This window comes from Suncus etruscus, chromosome 6 (assembly GCF_024139225.1).
Source record: "Suncus etruscus isolate mSunEtr1 chromosome 6, mSunEtr1.pri.cur, whole genome shotgun sequence".
NCBI classification, from domain to species: Eukaryota; Metazoa; Chordata; class Mammalia; order Eulipotyphla; family Soricidae; genus Suncus; species Suncus etruscus.
Genome location: NC_064853.1, coordinates 118914503 through 118933576, shown reverse-complemented (window position 1 = coordinate 118933576; position 19074 = coordinate 118914503). Strand labels below are relative to the sequence as shown.

At 47.9% G+C, this 19074-nt stretch overlaps 3 protein-coding genes across 4 annotated transcripts in view; 2 read left to right on the top strand and 1 right to left on the bottom strand.

Annotated features, from left to right (window-relative positions):
* FAF2 (Fas associated factor family member 2) overlaps positions 1–19074 on the top strand; it is a 475675-nt gene that overhangs the window by 126929 nt on the left and 329672 nt on the right. The window lies entirely within an intron of this gene.
* Positions 1–19074, bottom strand: part of KIAA1191 (KIAA1191 ortholog) — a 508491-nt gene that overhangs the window by 263327 nt on the left and 226090 nt on the right. The gene's annotated exons all lie outside the window — the stretch shown is intronic.
* Positions 1–19074, top strand: part of CPLX2 (complexin 2) — an 87810-nt gene that overhangs the window by 11095 nt on the left and 57641 nt on the right. For both annotated transcript variants that reach the window (XM_049775784.1, XM_049775783.1), the window contains exon 2: positions 2172–2237. The gene's annotated coding sequence lies outside the window, so the exon portion shown is untranslated. The remainder of the gene's footprint in view (positions 1–2171; positions 2238–19074) is intronic.

Here is a 19074-nt window from a genome sequence, read left to right as displayed (position 1 = left end):
AACCCAGATTCCTGCATGCAAAGCCTATGCTCCAGCCCATTGAACTGTCCCTTGACTGGCCAATAAATACTTAACTGGATGGGAGCTCAAATAAGAGGTAAAGTGCTTGGCTGACCCATTCAATCTTCAGCACATCTAGATCCCTGCCAGGAGTGATCCCTGAGCAGCACTGGGTGTGGCCCCAACCCATCCATGTCTCAATTTTTTTTCTTTTTGGGCTTTTGGGTCACACCCGGCAGCTCTCAGGGGTTCCTCCTGGCTCTACGCTCAGAAATCGCTCCTGGCAGGCTCGAGGGACCATATGGGATGTCAGGATTCAAACCACCAATTTTCTGCATGCAAGGCAAATGCCCTGCCTGTCTCCATGCTATCTCTCCAGCCCTCAAATAATTTTTTTTTAAATAATGAGAAAGGGGGGCCCGGAGAGATAGCACAGCGGCATTTGCCTTGCAAGCAGCCGATCTAGGACCTAAGGTGGTTGGTTCGAATCCCGGTATCTCATATGGTCCCCCATGCCTGCCAGGAGCTATTTCTGAGCAGACAGCCAGGAGTAACCCCTGAGCAACGCCAGGTGTGGCCCAAAAAACAAAAAAACAAAAAACAAAACAAAACAAAAAAAAAACCAGAAAGGGGGCCAGAGCTTGCCTTGCATGCTGCTGATCCAGAACAAACCTGGGTTCGATCCTCATCATCCCATATGGTCCCCCCAAGCCTTCCAGGAGTGATTTCTGAGTGTAGAGCCATGAATAACCCCTGAGCGCTGCTGGGTGTGGCCCAAGAAACAAAAAGAGAGAGAAAATAATGGCTGCCAATAATTCCCAGGTAGTCCAGGCTGATACCTCTGTGGCATTCTCAGAAGCTCGGGTGGGGGCAGACCTCCCCCCTTTTTTTTTATGAACTACAGCAGCCCAGCACCATGCCTGACACTGTCCGAGCAAAGTGGTCTGTTGCAAGTCAGCCCCTTAAGAGGTTGACTGATGGAGGGATGGAGGATGAGGCCTTTCTCCTCCAGCTCGGACCATGCATCTGTAACCCTGTTCAGCCGGCAGTTCTGAGGTGAATGCAGCGGGAAGAAAGCCAACAGGCAGTCAGGCTTCTGAAGAAAACAGCTCTTTATTCCATGAAGAGGCCGAAGCCAAAAGGCCTAAGAATAGGTCACAGGAAAAAAGCCTCTCACCTTCCACAGACCCTTGCTTTTATGCCCCAGAATCAGGTACCACCCAATGGTGGGATCAGGTACCATCCAATGGTGGGAGCAGAATCAGGTGCCAACCTAGGGTGGGGACAGAATGCCAGGTCACACCCTAGGGTAGGGCACAATCACCGATCAGGGTAGGGTCAGTAACATAATAATCTCATTGAAATGTTTACATATACAATAGTGGTCCAGTTCTGTGACTTAACCTTATTAAACTTCCGAGCCTCATTGAAATGCTTCTTCTACCCACCCATGGCCTTCCTAATGTCATATGTAAGGATTTACTGGGCCGTGGTTGGTACTAGTTCAGCTTCCATATTACTGTTCAGGCTCACTGAGCTTAGTAGGTTTCTTTGAGACTTTCCCAACAGATTCCTGTGATGTTACTGATTGATACTACGATAAAAAAATTGAGGTGTCCAGGATCTATAGATCTAATACAGGAGTAATTCCTGAATTCAGAGCTAGGAGCACCTCTGAGCATGACTTTTAGGTATGATCCAAAAGCCAAAAATATATTTTAAAATTAATAAAGCATACTTCACTTCTTTACTTTTTTGTTTAGAAGCCACACCCCTCAAAGAAGGCGCCCAGATGGGGCTGGAGAGATTAGCACAGCGGTAGGGAATTTGCCTTGCACGCAGCCAATCCAGGACAGACGGTGGTTCAAGTCACGGCATCCCATATGGTTCCCTGTGCCTGCCAGGAGTGATTTCTGAGTGCAGAGTTAGGAGCACTGACTCTGAGCACTGTAGGGTGTGAGCCCCAAACAAAACAAAACCAAAAGGCACGCAGGATGCTGATGTCAAAGACACAAATAAAAGGGCTCAAAAGGAGGGATGAGCCAAGAGAATCTGCAGTAGGCTCAGAGAGGAGCAATTCTCTCAGTCCATTCAGGACACAGCATTTAGGATTCAGTACTCAGTCCCCCCAGTATGGTGCCTGACCCCTCACCTCCTCTCTCTTACTCCAGGAAGCTGAGAATCCTGTGCAGCGACCAACACATCCTCATCACCCAGACCAGCCTGCAAACAAAGAGGTAAGGGGGCTACCCAGGAATGTCCCAGGTGGGAAGCAAGCCGAGCACCCCTTTCTTGCAGAATGAGTCACCATGCCCTCTCTCCTTCTGTGATTGGTCGACCACCAAGAACACCCTGGGAGAAAGACGGACAAATATGGGCTGACCCATCAGCAATTGGGCTGTGTGGCAGGATGGTGTTGACTAGCTGTGTCTGAGGTGTTATATGGATAGACTTGTGCATATGTTAGCTTATTGTAGGGTGTTCTGCCAAGAATAGCTCAGGGCTTGTAAGGGATAATTTGTGTGGGTTTTATTGTTCGTTGGTTTGGTTTGGTTTTGGGACCACACCCAGTGGTGATCAGAGGTTACTCCTGGCTCTGCACTCAGGAATCACTCCTGGTGGGGATTCATGTAACATATGCTGGGGGTCAAATCGGAGTTGGCCATGTACAGGCAAACACCCTACCTGCTACACTATCACTCCAGCCCCCAGAATTTGTGTGTTTTCATGCAGGAAGCAAAACCCAGAGGCCTTTTGTTTGATTAATGATTTTTGGGCCACAACCGGCCATGCTCAAGCTTACTCCTGCCATGGTGCCTAAAAAAAAAAAAAATTGAAGTGTCTGTGTAGAGGTGGGGTTGCGGGAGAGAAACTGAGAATATTGATGGGGGGAAGTGAACACTGGTGAAGGGATGAAGGGATGGATGTTAGAACATTGCACAACTGAAACTCAAACAATTTTTTAACTTTTGAGGGCACAACCACTTGCATTCCGGGTTTATTTCTGGCTCTGCCCTCAGAAATTGCTCCTGGCAGACTCTGGAGACCATACAAGATGCCAGGTATGGGGGACTGAACCCAGGTGGGGTTGGCTGTGTGTGTGTGTGTGTGTGTGTGTGTGTGTGTGTGTGTGTGTGTGTATATATGTGTGTGAGTGTGAGTAGCTTGTGTGTGTTTGGGCCACAACCAGCAATACTCAGGGCTTCTTTCTGACTCTGCACTCTAGAATTACTCCTGGGGGGGGGGGGGCATGATTAGGATAGAACTTGAATCAGCTGCATTCAAGGCATTCAAGCCACTGCCCTGGTGGGGATGGGGGAACCACACACAATACAAGGGATGGAACACAAGTCATCTGGTGTAAGGAAGTGCCTTACTGTACTATCACTCCACCCGTACCTCAATGTGGCTGGTTGTCTGAAAGGTACGTAATTTTCTTTCATCAATTTCCCCCACATGAGAGGCTCAATGGAGAATGAATAAATGAATGAATGAGGGATATGTCAGTTGCTCAAGATCCAGGGAAGGGCAGTGTTGAAAATTTGCTTCTCTGGGATCTCCCTGCTCTGGTGACCCTCTCAACTTCCTTTGCAAAGATGCTCCATGCCCTCCTGTCCAGCATCTCCTGGCCAGTTTCTAGTCCCTTCTCTGGCACCAGGGTAAGTGGAGTAGGGGAGACCCCTGTTCCCACCCCAGGAGCTCGTATCTCAGCTCCACCCTTCCTTGCTGCCTTCTTCCCCACCACCAGCTTGCTCCAAGCCAACCAGCCAAGACACCCTGGTTGTAAACTTGTTTCTTTAAATATATGCTCTGGAGTTGCACACACCAAACTGTCTATTTTGTGAAGAGGAGGGACATCTCCAGGCCACCTCATATTTAGCACACAGGAGCCCCATATTTGCAAAGGGAGTGTATGTGAGTGTGGATACAAGAGATTGCGGCCAATCTCTATAGATATCACAACTCCGCAGATGGGAGTTATTTCAGGGGCTGAGTCACTGCCGGCTTGCCAGAGGCAGCGGAGGGATTCCAGGCCAGATTGAGTTCTGAGCCCTGGGCACGACAGACCTCCTGGCTCACTGACCCCACTACAGACAAAAGAGAAGTGGCAAGGGTGAAGGGAGGGGAGAACAGGGTCCTGGATTATTCATCATATCAGAGAAGCAGGACCCATGGGAGCCAGAGCAACACTAAGGTTGCACACACGGTCAACTGGTTTCCATCTCCAGCATGCCATAGAATCTCCTAAGCACCACCAGAAGTGATACCAGGATGCAGAGCCAGGATTAAGCCTTGAGCATTGCTGGGTGTGGTGAAAAATAATTAATTAATTAATTAATTAATTAAAAATGACAGAGAGAAAAAGAGAGAAATGGAACAGAAGAAGGAATAGAGAGTGGAGATATGAAAACTTTCTCATAATTGAGCCAATTTCAAAACTTTGTCTTCCATTTAGAAGCTGTCATAGTAGACTGTCCATTTCTTCATTGGGTGACAGAGAAGGATGAGGACCACAGGGTTACAAGTCAGTAGCAGAGTGGGTCTGAGACCTCAGGATTCTGGAGCCACACATGAACTGGAGAGACAGTCCAGTAAGAAAGGAGGCACTTGGGGGCCGGGCGGTGGCGCTGGAGGTAAGGTGCCTGCCTTGCCTGGCTAGCCTAGGACGGACCGCAGTTCGATCCCCCGGCGTCCCATATGGTCCCCCAAGAAGCCAGGAGCAACTTCTGAGCGCATAGCCAGGAGTAACCCCTGAGCGTCACAGGGTGTGGCCCAAAAACCAAAAAAAAAAAAAAAAAAAAGAAAGGAGGCACTTGCCAACAGGTTCAATCTCCGCCCTGCACCCTGCCAGGATGGATCCTTGAACACAGAGCCAGGAGTAAGCCCTGAGCAACCACCATGTGCAGGCCCAAACTCAAAATAAATAAATAGATAACTTGGAGTCTTGTTGCCCCACTACCACCACATTCTTTGTTGTTGTTGTTGTTATTTTTAATCTCTGGCTAAAGCTAGGGAACAGAGATGTCTCTGAGTAATGACCTGCATTCTTTCAGATGAGAATCGGTGTCCACATTGGTGGAGACAGCCCTGGGGTGGAGGGAGCACTCGCACCCCCAGGACATTCACTGAATGTGTGCCAGGGTTTCCTGGGATGAGAGGCTGGATAAGAGGTTTAAACCAGACCAAAACTCAGGTTTCTTTCATTTTTTTGTCTTTTTGAGGCCATATCCAATTGTGCTTCAGGCTTACTTCTGGCAGGGATCAGGGGACCTTATGGGATGCCAGGGGTAGAAGATGGGTTGGCTTCATGCAAGGCAAACAGCTTCTCCACTGGACTATTGCCCCATTGGGCCTCATTTCCTGGAGGAACTCTCAATCGCAAAAGGTGCCCATTTCCCTCCACCTCCCTTGCTTGTCTGGAAACCATTTCTCTATCCAGACAAAAATAGATTTCCTCCCCCTCACCACCCACCTCTGCCCAATTCTATAATGAATCAATTTTATTAATAGGCTTGAGAATGAAAACTTAACAAAGGCTTTTGGTGCATGTCATCCTTCATCACCTGCTCTAGTTTCTCTTCTCAAAGAATTCTAATAAACTGGTCAGGAGAGGATTTTTTTTCTTTTGGTCTCACATAAAATATTCATTAATCCACCCTTTCCATTCATATAGAAGGCATTTGTTTAAGCACACAATGATGCAGCGATCTCAGGCCTCCCTTCTGTGTCTATTCATTTTTCCCCTCTAAGAGAGAATGAGAAGTGAGGCAGAGAAAGAGAAAGAGAGAACCTGAGATGGGTTAAACCCTACCCAGTCTCATAGTGGTACAAATTGGTTACTGAGTAAATGTCTGCAGAAATCAATCCTCAGGGGTGTGTGTGTGTGTGTGTGTGTGTGTGTGTGTGTGTGTGTGTGTGTGTGAGAGAGAGAGAGAGAGAGAGAGAGAGAGAGAGATCCATAGGAACATATGTGTGTGTGAGATTCATAGGAACCATATCTGAAAGCATGATTCAGCAGTCTGTTCTTAAAATCACACAGAGTCCAGAGATAAGGCTCCTAGTTGAGGCTAGTTCCAGATCGGAAACAAAAGCTAGGCCCTGGTGCACACAGTTTCATCATCTCAAGGGGGAAAATCAGTCTGGAGTCCAGGTTTCAAACAGAAAATTTATGGAGAGTAATAACTGTGTCTTGTCAAAGGGCTGAAGAGATAGGGCAATGGGTAGGATGCTTGACCTGCATGCAGCTGACCCAGGTTCAATCACCTGCATCTCAAAGGGTCCCCCAAGCACTGCTAGGAGTGATTCCTGAGTACAGAGCCTTAAGTAAGCCCTGAGCATCACTGGGTGTAACCAAAAAAAAAACCATGTCATGATATTGGAATTTAACTTGCTCCCAACTAGAGCCTGGTGAAGGTGATTTGGAAAAGAAATAGTGAAAGAAAAAAAGAAAACTGAGTTAAACTAAACTGAGTTGAACTGAGTTGAGCTTAAATTTGGTTGAACTGAGTTAAACTGAATTAATTTTAGTGCAAGTAAGTTAAATTGAACTGAACTGAATTGAGTGTTGAACTGAGTGTTGAGTTGAGTCAAGTAAAGCTGAACTGAATGTTGAATTGAACTGAATTGAGTTAAAATAAATTGAGTTGAACTGAGTTGAATTGAGCTGAGCCAACTGAACAGATTGAACAGGGCTTCCATTGAGTGTTGAGTTGAGCAGAGTTGAGCTAATATGAAGTGAGTTAAGCTGCGTTGAATTGAGTGTTGAACTGAGCTGAGCTGAGTCACCTTGATTTGAGTTGCCTAGAATTTTCCAATTGACCCAACTCTTGAGTCTACCCAGAGCAAAGCTTCTGGGAGTTTGAACATAGCTTAGACTTCATTCCATGTCCTGGAGAAGACACAGGGGAATCCTGAGGGTGTTTCAAAGATGGTGGCATCACAGAGAAAATTGGCTCTTAACTAGGACAGAGGAGAAAGTCTGGCAGTCTTGACTTGGTCAGCGGCCAGCACCAAGCTGAATATGCTTCAGGAACCTTTGAAAACTTGTGGGAAATCTGCCCAGGCCTTATCATTTCAGAGCTATAGCCTTGACATGAAGGGACCTTTGGGTGGTGCTCTTTAACTTTGCTGAATCAGCTGAATTCCACCATGATGGGAGAAAATGAACAGGCCAGGAGCTAGAGGGAGGTCCATGCAGCAGATCCTGGCACTGTTGTCTATGGACCTTCCAGCTGGTGAGGAGGTGTGATGCTAACTCACACTTAAATTAAGCATTAGGAACCAAAGGCCACAGGACCCCCAGACACCACATGGGTCAACCAGATCAGATGTGGGGACTTCACGAAGCAAGGGCAACTCCCTCCTCCCTCCCTCCCTCCCTCCCTCCCTCCCTCCCTCCCTCCCTCCCTCCCTCCCTCCCTCCCTCCCTTCCTTCCTTCCTTCCTTCCTTCCTTCCTTCCTTCCCTATTTCCCTTTTTATTTCTTGTTTTGGGGCCATATATGTTTATGCTCAGGGCTTACTCCTGGCTCTGTACTCAGGAATTACTCCTGGCAGGGCTTAGGGGACCATATAGGATGGAGGTCAAACTTAAATTGGCCATACTGAAGGCAAGCATCCTACCTGCTTGCCTTGTTCCAGCCCTAGCACTCCCTTCAGTCTTCAGCATTCTATATGTCCAACCTCTCCCCGGAGCTCACCAGCAGTGATTTCTGAGTGCAGAGCCAGGAGTAAATCCTGAGCATTGCTTCTAAAACCAAAACATTTCTCCACTCCAAGCTGTCAATTCTTCCCACCATTTCTATTTTTCTTACCACTCCTCTACCCTCATCTGGTGTTCCCCAAAACTCTGGGGACTACTGAGACATCTGTGTTTGATAAATGCCTCACTGAGGAAGGCACACAACACCAGTGGGAGGTTTCTAGAAGGTGGAGATGCCCAAGGAAAGGACACTTTGAAACCAGAAATTGGCTTATAGACGTAGGGGCTCCTGAAAGGGGATCCAGAGATGACAAGGGGTGCAATTTAGATTTTATATTTAAATGTTATTTAAATGGTTTGGGGGCCAGAGCTATCATATAATGGGCAGGATACTTGCCTTGTACATGACTGATTCAGGTTTAATCCCCAGAACTCCATGTGGTCTCCAGAACACTGCCAGGAGTAATTCTTTTTTTTTTTTTTTTTTGGTTTTTGGTTTTTGGGCCACACCCGGCAGTGCTCAGGGGATACTCCTGGCTGTCTGCTCAGAAATAGCTCCTGGCAGGCACGGGGGACCATATGGGACACCGGGATTCGAACCAACCACCTTTGGTCCTGGATCGGCTGCTTGCAAGGCAAACGCCGCTGTGCTATCTCTCCGGGCCCAGGAGTAATTCTTGAGCACAGAGCCAGAGTCAGTTCTGAACATCACTAGGTGTGGCCCCCAGAACAAAAACAAAAAAAAGTTATTTAAATGGTGCTATTTAGATAGAAATGCCATTGAAATGTGAATATTATTTCATTTTTTAGTTAAAAAAATGCTCCCTGTTTCCTGCCTCCCTTCCCTACACTCAGAGATGCTGGAGACTGACTCCAGTATCTGTGCTCAGGGATCATTCCTGCTGGGGCTCAAGGAACTCCATGCAGTGCAGGGATCACCCCATTGGGTGTGTGTAAAACAAGTAGCTTCCCTGCTGTACTCTCTCTCTAGCCCCAGATATGCTTTCAGATTTTTTATTGCCCTCACCCCAGTTGCTGCTGACTCTGCTGTCACTGATGACACGGATGAGGTAGCAGAGTGACACAAAAGCTTGGCTGCTGTGCTTGCTGAGGTTTGCTTTCTTTCACTTGTGGGGTTTGTACTCCTGGTCAGTAGGGGTCACCCTTCACAACTGTGGGGTTTACAATATGCCTGGCAGTGAAGCAGGTGGAAATCACTTACTGGTAATCACAGGCAACAGAGTTGTCAGAACCATGCTTGGGGCATGTGGGATTGTGGGGGGGGGGGCGGGATGTGTGGGATCTGAACTCATGGCCAGAGGCTTTGCAAGGTATATGCTCTAACCTTGTGTAATTCTTCTGGGCTCCACCACTTCCTTTATAAATAATTCTTGAGATTAAAAAAAAAGGCACTTGGAAAGCAGTTGTACTGAAAGAGTCTAGGCTTAGGAAATCAGACTGAATGGATCCAAATGTCAGTGGCACCACTCTGCATGTGAGAGGAAGGCTGGGATTCCTTTGAGCCACTGCCTAGTTGATCTAGAAACCTTCCTGGAAGGAAGCTATGAGTCTTAAGGTGCTATGGTATTTCACAAGGACTGGTGCACTGCATGCATGATGGATGGCGTATCCGATGGTTTTAGGTGGTGCCTTGGCAGTACATATTAGTTTAATGGTTTTAACTGATGCAAGTGAGAAACATAGAAACAGGCACATTCCACTCTGTGATTTATGGGAATAATATAGTGTTTCCTCTGGAAATGAAATCCAGTGCTTTTGTAAGAGGAAAATCAATTGGAAGAAAAGTAAGTAAATGAATAGGGCTGTAGTGGTGACAGCATGGAGATGGCACTGATGATGGAGCTGTGGGAGAATCTTGAGAGAACCTAACAAGGGACATGGACTCTCCTCACAAAGATGAAGAGCTGAACTCACTCAGATGGCTGGCCCAAGTGCCAGTCTCATCCATGAACAGAGTGGGTACCCAGGGGCCAGAGAAACAGTAGGGCTGGTCAAGCGCTTGCCTTGCATGTGGCTTGCATGTGGGTTCGATCCCCAGTGTCCCATATCCTTGAGCACTGCCAGGAGTGACCCCTGAATGCAGAGCGAGGATAAATTCCTAAGCACCTCCAGGTGTGATCCTAAAACAAACAAAAATACCAAAGGGGGGGGTGGCAGAGAGATAACATGGAGACAGGGTGTTTGCCTTGCACGCAGAAGGACGGTGGTTTGAAATCCGGCATCCCAAGGTCCCCCAAGGTCCCCCGAGCTGCCAGGAGCAATTTCTGAGTGTAGAGCCAGGAGTAACCCCTGAGCGCTGCCAAGTATGACCCAAAAACAAAACAAACAAAAAGCCAGAAAAACAAAATGGATGCCCAAACCTGCTCAGCTGCTCAGCTCAGAGTGGAGTGAACATGTGGGAAGGCAGCCCTGGTCGAGAGGCCAAGTTCAGGCAGGCTGGTTGGGCCAAGTTCAAGCAGACAGTAATTCAGGCAGAGAGCATGGGTTAGGCTGGGCAAAAAATTGACATGGCGAAGGAAAGCCTCACAGGTCCTTAACTGAGAAAATGTGTGTTCCCAGTCCCATACAATAACTGATCCAAGCACAGCAAATAACATGGAAAGTACATCCACACAACAAATGTTTTACTGCCTTCTAGCACATTCCATGAGATTGTGGGGGGAGGATTCCTGGCCTCAGATCACCTACTTGGACTGCCTGCAGGCCAGCTTGAAGGAAAGAGAAGAGCAAATATCATTTAGGCATTTCACCAAAACCTAAAAGCAGTTTTGAGATTCTTCTGAGAAAGCAGAGACAATGCAGCTCACAGGCAAACTTTAAAAAAAAAAAAAGTGGGGAGGGAGGGGCTGATGTAATAGGACAGGAGGGAGTATGAGGGTGTTTGCCTTGCATGGTGTCAACCTCGTTCAATCCCTGGCACCCCATAGGGTCCCCTAAGCACCAGTAGGAATGTAGAGCCAGAAGTAAGTCCTAAGCATTGCTGGATGTGGACCCAAAATGAAGAAAAAAATTAGAAGGAGGAGAAGGAGAAGGAGAAGGAGGAAGAGGAGAAAAAAGGAGGAGGATGTGGAGGAGGAAGAAGGAAAAAGAAGAGGAAGAGAAGTAGGAGGAGAACAGGAGGAGGAAGAAGAGAAGGAGAAGGAGAAGGAGAAGGAGGAGAAGAAAGAGAAGGAGAAAGAGAAGGAGGAGAAGGAGGAAGAAGAAGAAGGAGAAGGAGAAGAAGAAGGAGGAGGAGGAGGAGAAGAAGGAAGAGAAGAAGAAGAAGAAGAAGAGGAAGAGGAAGAAGAAGAGGAAGAAGAAGGAGAAGGAGGAGGAGGAGGAGAAGGAGGAGAAGGAAGAGAAGGAGAAGAAGAAGAAGAAGAAGAAGAAGAAGAGGAAGAAGAAGAAGGAGAAGAGGAAGAAGAAGAAGAAGAGGAAGAAGAAGGAGGAGGAGGAAGAGGTGGAGGAGAAGGAGAAGGAGAAGAAGAGAAGAAGAAGAAGAAGAAGAAGAAGAAGAAGAAGAAGAAGAAGAAGAAGAAGAAGAAGAAGAAGAAGAAGAAGAAGAAGAAGAAGAAGAAGAAGAAGAAGAGGAAGAAGAAGAAGGAGAAGAATGAGAAGAATGAGGAGGAGGAGGAAGAAGAAGAGGAGGAGAGGGAGAAGAAGAAGAGAAGAAGAGGAAGAAGGAGAAGAAGAAGAAGGAGGAGGAGAAGGAGAAGGAGGAGAAGGAGGAGGAGGAGGAAGAGGAGGAGGAGAAGGAGGAGAAGAGAAGAAGGAGGAGGAGGAGGAAGAGGAAGAGAAGGAGAAGAAGAGAAGAAGAAGAAGGAGGAGGAGGAGGAGAAGGAGAAGGAGAAGAAGAGAAGTAGTAGTAGTAGTAGTAGTAGTAGTAGTAGTAGTAGTAGTAGTAGTAGTAGTAGTAGTAGTAGTGGTAGTGGTAGTAGTAGTAGTAGTGTGGGTAATGTGAAACTTTGATCACACCCTGAAGATGGGCCTAGCGTTTCCTCTCTGAACCATGAGACCAGCTGGCTTGGATCTGGTTTGGGGTCCTGTTGGTCAGCCATTGGACTGGTCTCCCTCCAAGATAGCACACTCAGGCAGGAAGGTTTCCCCGGTGAAAATCAAGAGTTGTTATCCCAAGAAAAGAAATGGACCTGGTACCCAAAATAGCCCAAACAGCCAAAATTCTGTAAGGTCTTCCCCAAAAGGGCCGATGCCTCCCTGCCATCAAGGGGTGCTAAAACCACCCAGGGAGGTGCCTGTGGGTACAACCAGGAGGAGCTTTGGGGGTGGGGAGGCTTTGTTGTTTGGTTTGCTTGGGGCCACACCAGGCAATGCTTGGGGCTTAATCCTGATTCTGCACTCAAGGATCACTCCTGTTGTGCTAAGGGATGATGAGGACCGAACTGGGGTCACACCATGTGTAAGGCCAGTGCTTTCTCACTGTACTATTCTTCCATACTAACTTCCTCCACTCAAAAGGGCCTTGTGCTGACTCTGCCACTGGAGACGTGGGTCCCAAAGTCCTCACAGGACTGGTAGGAGCTTCGGGAAGTCTCTGGGCCAGAAGCAGCAGCTCAGACCTTGGGCTGTACTAAGCAGTGGTTCCTGGTTAGCACAGTCACTCATTTCTGGGGCAGCAATGGAATCATCCTCTGCTCAGCACATCTATGGTTACAGAACTTCACAACTGGCGGGCACTCCTTTTTTGTTTTCGTTTTTTGTTTGTTTGTTTTGTTTTTGGGTCACACTTGGCGGTGCTCAAGGGTTACCCCTGGCACTGCGCTCAGAAATCACTCCTGGCAGGCTTGGGCAACCATATGGGATGCTGGGATTCGAACCACCATTCATCCTGAATCAGTTTCGTGCAAGGCAAACGCCCTACCGCTGTGCTATCTCTCCAGTCCTACTTTTTGGTTTTTATTGGGGGGACAATAGTACAATAGGTGGACATATACCTTGCCAACCCAAATTCTATCCAAGATATCCAAGAGGGTCCCTGAAGAGAAGGAGAGGGGAGGAGAAGCGAGGGGAAGGAAGGAGAGAGGGGTTGAGAGGAAAGAGGAGAGGACAGGACAGGAGAGGGGAGGAGAGGAGAAAAGAAGAAAAGCCCCACCGGGAATGATTCCTGAGTGCAGAGCCAGGTGTCAGCCCTGAGCACTTAAAATTCAAAACAAAAGCAGAAGAGAAAGAAAATCCCTGGCTGAGAAGGCTGAGGACTAAGTTAATTATGGCTCCTTTTTTGTGTAGGTTTTTATAGGAAACTGGGTCTTTGTGTTACTTGCTGAGTGACAAAAATGTTTGGGGATTCGAGGAGAATTTTTTCATGGCAGACTGGCTTGTTTCTTTACAGCCTTTTAGCTGATCTATGTGACCATCTGCCTCAGTCTTGCCCATTGTCTTTCAGCTTCCCTTGTAGGTCTGAGGTCTGGGGCAGAATTTAGTATTTTGAGAAATTCTTAATTTGACATTCTCAGAGCAAGCACGGTGAAATATAGGATGGAGCGAAAGATTAATAAAACACTCTCAGGATGGAAGAAAGGGTGAAACTGAGGCTTCTTCTTCCAGTTTCGAGGACTCCCATATCACATGGGGCGAGACTGGGAAAGAAACTGAACAGAAGGGCTAGAGAGATAGCACGGTAGGGAAGGCACTTATCTTGCAGGCAGTTGAGCCAAATTCAATCCCTTGCATGGCACAGAGTTCCCGGAGCACTGCCAGAAGTGATTCCTGAGTACAGTCAGGAGTAAGCAGTGCCAAGTATGGCCCAAAAAACAAAAAAGACAAATAAAGAAATTAAAAGGAAAAAGAAAGGGGACAGAGAGAGAGGGAGAGAGGAGAGAGGAGGGAGGGAGGGAGGGAAGTAGGGAGGGAGGGAGAGAGAGAGAGAGAGAGAGAGAGAGAGAGAGAGAGAGAGAGAGAGAGAGAGAGAAGGCAGCAAGCGAAGCCAGAATGACAAGGACACACAGAAACTTTATTCCCTCTTTTTCCTCTCCTTCCTTGGTCCTCACTCTGCACATCTCACTGGCAGACCTCTGGGCTCCTCCCAGCCCTGAGATTGAGACCCTCAAATCTTAGCAGCTTGAGGGGAGGCCTGGCCCAGATACCTCATTGGCCTATCTCAGACTCTGATCTATCTCAATCAACCTGCTTGTGTCCGAGGAGACAGTTCTGGGTTCTGAGACATGAACACTACCTGTGCATGAACCCTAGATGGATTCCTAGCACGGCCTGAACCCCTGGGGCTGGCTCTGGGCTGCCCAGTGCCACCAGCTGTATCAGTTCCCCTACCCAGATTGGCCAAATATCACCAGGACAGGCCTCAGCACCCCTTGGATACTGCTCAGAGGCTGCAGAGTCCTCTGCTCTCTGGCTTTCTTCCTTGGCAGGGGGCAGGATCCTGCAGCCCACCCTCCCCACAGCCCCTCCAGGCTCTTGTGCACACCCAGAGCAGGTGTGTTGGTAGCAGGGAGCGTTTTCTTCCCCCGACAACCTCCATCTCCCCACAGCTGCCTACAGATATTTTAGTTGACAGACATGCAATTAACCCCCCCCCCAAAAGGGCCTTTCTCTTCTCAAGGGCTCTCCCCTCAAGCCCAGATGCCTTTATTTGGGGAGCAGTGGGGAATGAAGTGCTTTGTCAAAAATCCCCTTTAGCAACATTTTCTTGGGTTGGACAAATAGTACAGCAGAGAGGGCATTTGCTTTGCATGTGGCCAACCAGGGTTCAATCATCAGCACCCCACAGATCCCCCAAGCATCACCAGGAGTTATCCCTTAGTGCAGAGCCAGGAATAACCCCTGAACACCAATGGATGTGGCCCAAAATACAACAAAAAAATAGCCCAGCAATATTTTCCCCAACACACACACACAGGCAAGCATATATATACTCACATACACGCATACCCTATGTCTATTCTCCACTCCTGCCCCATCCTTCCACTCATTGGTTCACTCAGCCTGTGGTCAGCATCCCTGGGCCTGGGACCTGGATGAGGATTTTCTCCTGCAGGGGGAGAAAGCAAGAAAACCAAAAGGGGGCAAGATTTGATAGCCCTGGAAATGGGAAGCCAAGACCAGCACAAGCAGACAGAGGCAAGCAATGGGTCAGCCTAGAATGGAGATGCCAAAGACAAGGCCGGAGAAATAGTACAGTGGAAAGGGAGCTTGCCTTGCATGCAGCTGATCTGGGCTCCGTCCCTGGTATCCCATAAGGTGGGTGCAGAACCCAGGAAAAACTCCTGAGCATCACTGGGTGTGGTGCAAAGAACAAAACAAGACCACAGGCCCATAGTCTCGTGAGGAAGGTTGTACTTACTGTTGGGCTCTGAAGTCAGCCCACCACTTCCTCAAGTCCCCCTCCCCATGCAGCTAGGGGAGAGCCAAGAGATAGAGCCTGGCCATGCTGAGCCCCAGACACCTGGTCCCCTCCGTTCCCACTGCCAAGTGTTAAAGGTTTCTCTGTTTGCTCTGTTCCCTCTCCAGGATACTTACTGGGTCTCTGGGCCCAAGGGAAACCTTTTGCTGCCCCTCCACTTCCCTTTCTGCCCTCCGATAGCTGTGCAGTGAGCAAAGCACCTTCCTGATGGTTCCCCCCAACACATACACACAGTTCAGATGAGCCCAGTCAAGGCAGGCAAGAGGAGAAAGATTTGTGGATCTGTACCCAAAGAAACTCTCTGTGCCCTTCTGTCTTTCCTGCATCTTTTCCCTGGCTCCTCTCATTCCATGTCTGTGGGTCTCAGCTCTCTCACTCCCTTTTTTACCTGAGCTTTCATTATGTCAAACTTTTTTTTTTTAAAGACTACCTAGACCCCCAACTGAATGAGATTCAAGGGGTTTGTATCTCCTCAGAGATGAGTAAATCCTAGATGTCCCTACCAGGGAGATGAGTCATGACTTGAAATAAGAGAACGGGAAGGCCGAAATAGACCATGTCATGAAGGACATTCCCCTACAAGCAGAGCTTCGAAGATAGGGGAGAGGGGCCAAAGTGATAGCACAGCGGGTAGGGTGTTTGCCTTGTGCAAGGCCAACCCAGGACCAACCCAAGTTTGATTCCCTAGCAATCCATATGGTCCCCCGAGCCTGCCAGGAGTAACCCATGAGCATCACCGGTGTGGCCCAATAAACAAACATGAAGATAGGGGAGAAATTCCAGGAGGTTTCCTGGAGAGGGCGGCATATTTTTCTTTTATTTTATTTTGGTCTTGGGGTCACACCCTGCAGCACCCAGGGGTTACTCCTAGCTCTACACTCAGAAATCGCTCCTGGCAGGCTCGAAGGACCATATGAAATACCGGGATTCGAACCTCTGTCCTTCTGTATGCAAGGCAAAAGCCTTACCTCCATGCTATCTCTCCAGCCCCTCTGCCCCTAATTTTATTTTATTTTATTTTATTTTATTTATTTATTTATTTTATTTATTTATTTTTTTTTTTTTGGTTTTTGGGCCACACCCTGTGATGCTCAGGGGTTACTCCTGGCTATGCGCTCAGAAGTTGCTCCTGGCTTCTTGGGGGACCATATGGGACGCCGGGGGATCAAACCGCGGTCTGTCCTAGGCTAGCGCAGGCAAGGCAGGCACCTTACCTCCAGCGCCACCGCCCGGCCCCCCCTAATTTTATTTTATCTTATTTGTCATTGAAAGAAGGTACATGGGGAGGAAGGCCCTCTCCCAAGGATGCACTGAGGGTGCATTTAATTGAAACTTGGAGAAATGGAATGTTCTCCAGCTTCTGGCTTCTTTGCCTCCCACAATGTCTCACTTGCTTCTTCTCTTTCTTCCCTCTAAACTTTCTCCCCTGTACCCCTTTCAGAGACCCAAAGGCAACACATCCGAATTCTGCTTCCATTTCCATTTTCCTTTCATCAGCTTTTCTCACATCTAAACCCACTGTCCGGATTATTTTCAACGAAGGCTCCCACATCTCCTGAACAAAGTCCAGACCCAGGCAGTGGCAGATCTGAGTCCCGCTGACTCCCAGAGCTTTTCATTTCATCATCTGTAAACAGCCTCCTAAGGCTGTTGGGAAAATCAAATAAGACAAAAGATGTGAAAATCCTCTCCTACTGCTAATGAGACTCTTTACAGTTAATAAGGCGCTCTGGACAGTGAGCACAAAGGAAGCCACTCCAAATGGCTTCCAGGCAAAAAAGAGAAAGCTGAGATGCTGGCAGTGTCACACCTGGAGCTCAGGCTACCCCTGAGGACCTCAAAACTGTTGTCTTGGGCTGGAAAGATGAGATAGGGGTGACGGTGTCCGCCCTGCATGCGGTTAATTGAGGTTCAACCCCTAGCACTGCATAGGGTCCCATGTAAAATAAAAATCCATGAGTGGTGGGGCTGAAGAGATAGCACAGTGGCAGGGCATCTGCCTTGTGTGCGCACAGCCTATCCAGGACAGACGATGGTTTAAATCCCAGCATCCCATATGGTCCTCCGTGCCTACCAGGAGAGATTTCTGAGCACAAAGCCAAAGCACAAAGCACAAAGCCTGAGCATCGATGATTGTGTCTACCCCCACCCCAGGCACTGAGATTCTAACCCAGGGGTCTTCAAACTACGGCCCGTGGGCCACATATTGTATTTATTCCCATTTTGTTTCTTCACTTCTAAATAAGATATATGCAGTGTGCATAGAAATTTGTTCATAATTTTTGTTTTTACTATAATCTGGCCCTCCAACAGTCTGAAGGACAGTGAACTGGCCCCCTGTTTAAAAAGTTTGAGGACCCCTGTATCTAACCCCTTAGATGAATGGGTCTGATGAAGCAGCATAGCAGTGGAGAAATAATACCAAGCCAGAAAAGGATTCATTGGAGTCAGTCTGCTTTTCACTTCATGGCCTCTCTGTGCTTTCTCTGCAGAGCCCAAAGCCATAACTGCTCTCTTTATTCTCCAGAACCAACTCCACGAGGGTGGGGGAAGGTCCTGTAATCCAGATGGGCCTTTACATATCAAAGGAAGTGGTTATGGGGAAGAAGAAGTCTGGGGAACACCCCTGTTTAGGGTTTTAGCTAGTCTTATCTCATAGTTCCCTAAACCAGCCTGGAGTAAACCCTGAGCATTGCAGAGTCTCCAACTCAAGAAACAGAAAAATAAAAACCAAAAAGAAAAAAAGAGAAAGAAGTTATTCTTCTGACCCAGAAGAACAGAATTGGGGCCAGTGTCAATCTCCTTGAGTTAAAGAAACCAGTCTTCTCCTCCAGTCTCCCTGGTCTCGGCCAAGGTGTGGTCCCCACAGTCTTCTCTAATTATGGTTGAATGATGAATACATGATGGATGAATGAATGGATAGATGGATGATGGATGGATAGATAATGGGTGGGTGATGGATAGATGAGTGAATATAGAGATGGTTGGTTGATGAATGGATAAACAAAGGAATGGATTAAGAGTGGACAAAGAGGGCCCGGAGAGATAGCACAGCGGTGTTTGCCTTGCAAGCAGCCAATCCAGGACCAAAGGTGGTTGGTTCGAATCCCGGTGTCCCATATGGTCCCCCGTGCCTGCCAGGAGCTATTTCTGAGCAGACAGCCAGGAGTAACCCCTGAGCAAGGCCGGGTGTGGCCCAAAAAAAAAAAAAAAAACTAAAAAAAAAAAAAAGAGTGGACAAAGAGAAATAGCACAGTGATAAGGTGTCTGCCTTATATGCGGCCAACCCAGGAATGACCTGGGTTCAATTCCCATATGATTCCTCCCTTCTCCCACACCTGCCAGGAGCGATTTCTGAGCACAGAGCCAGGAGTAACCCCCAAGTGCCAATGGTGTGACCCCCCCCCCAAAAAAAAAGTGGACAAAGGTAGGAATTGCTTTCTACTGGGTGGGTGATAAATGGATGGATAAATGAATATAAATATATGGATAAGATGGACAGATAAAAATGAATGAATGTAGGGATTATGGGCAGGTGGATAAACAGATGAATAGCTAGGTCATAGGTGAGTGAATTTAGAGGTGATGGATGGATCATGGATAACGGCTGGGTGGATGAATGGTGGAAGGATGAGTAAAGACAGAGATAATAGATGGATAATGAGTGGATGGATATCCAGGTGGCTGGATGATGAGAGGATGGAGAACAGATGGGTAGATGAATAGAAGGTTTTGGAGGAAGCTGATGAGATAAGTTCTTGACAGGCTGGCCAGTGGTTGGCAAGAGATCAGGAGCTATTAGCCTGGAGGCTGTGGAGTGGACCAAACTCAGCAGGGAGGGTGCCAAGGAAAGAATCAAGGCCAAACCTCGCACCAGGTACATCTGAATTTCAGCAATGCATGGTCTGAGTTGCCCCTCATCTGTCCCCCCAAACAGTTCAAGTGGGGGGAAGAGGAGCTCCCTCACCACCACCCCAAAAGCCACTCAGTGGAAGGCAG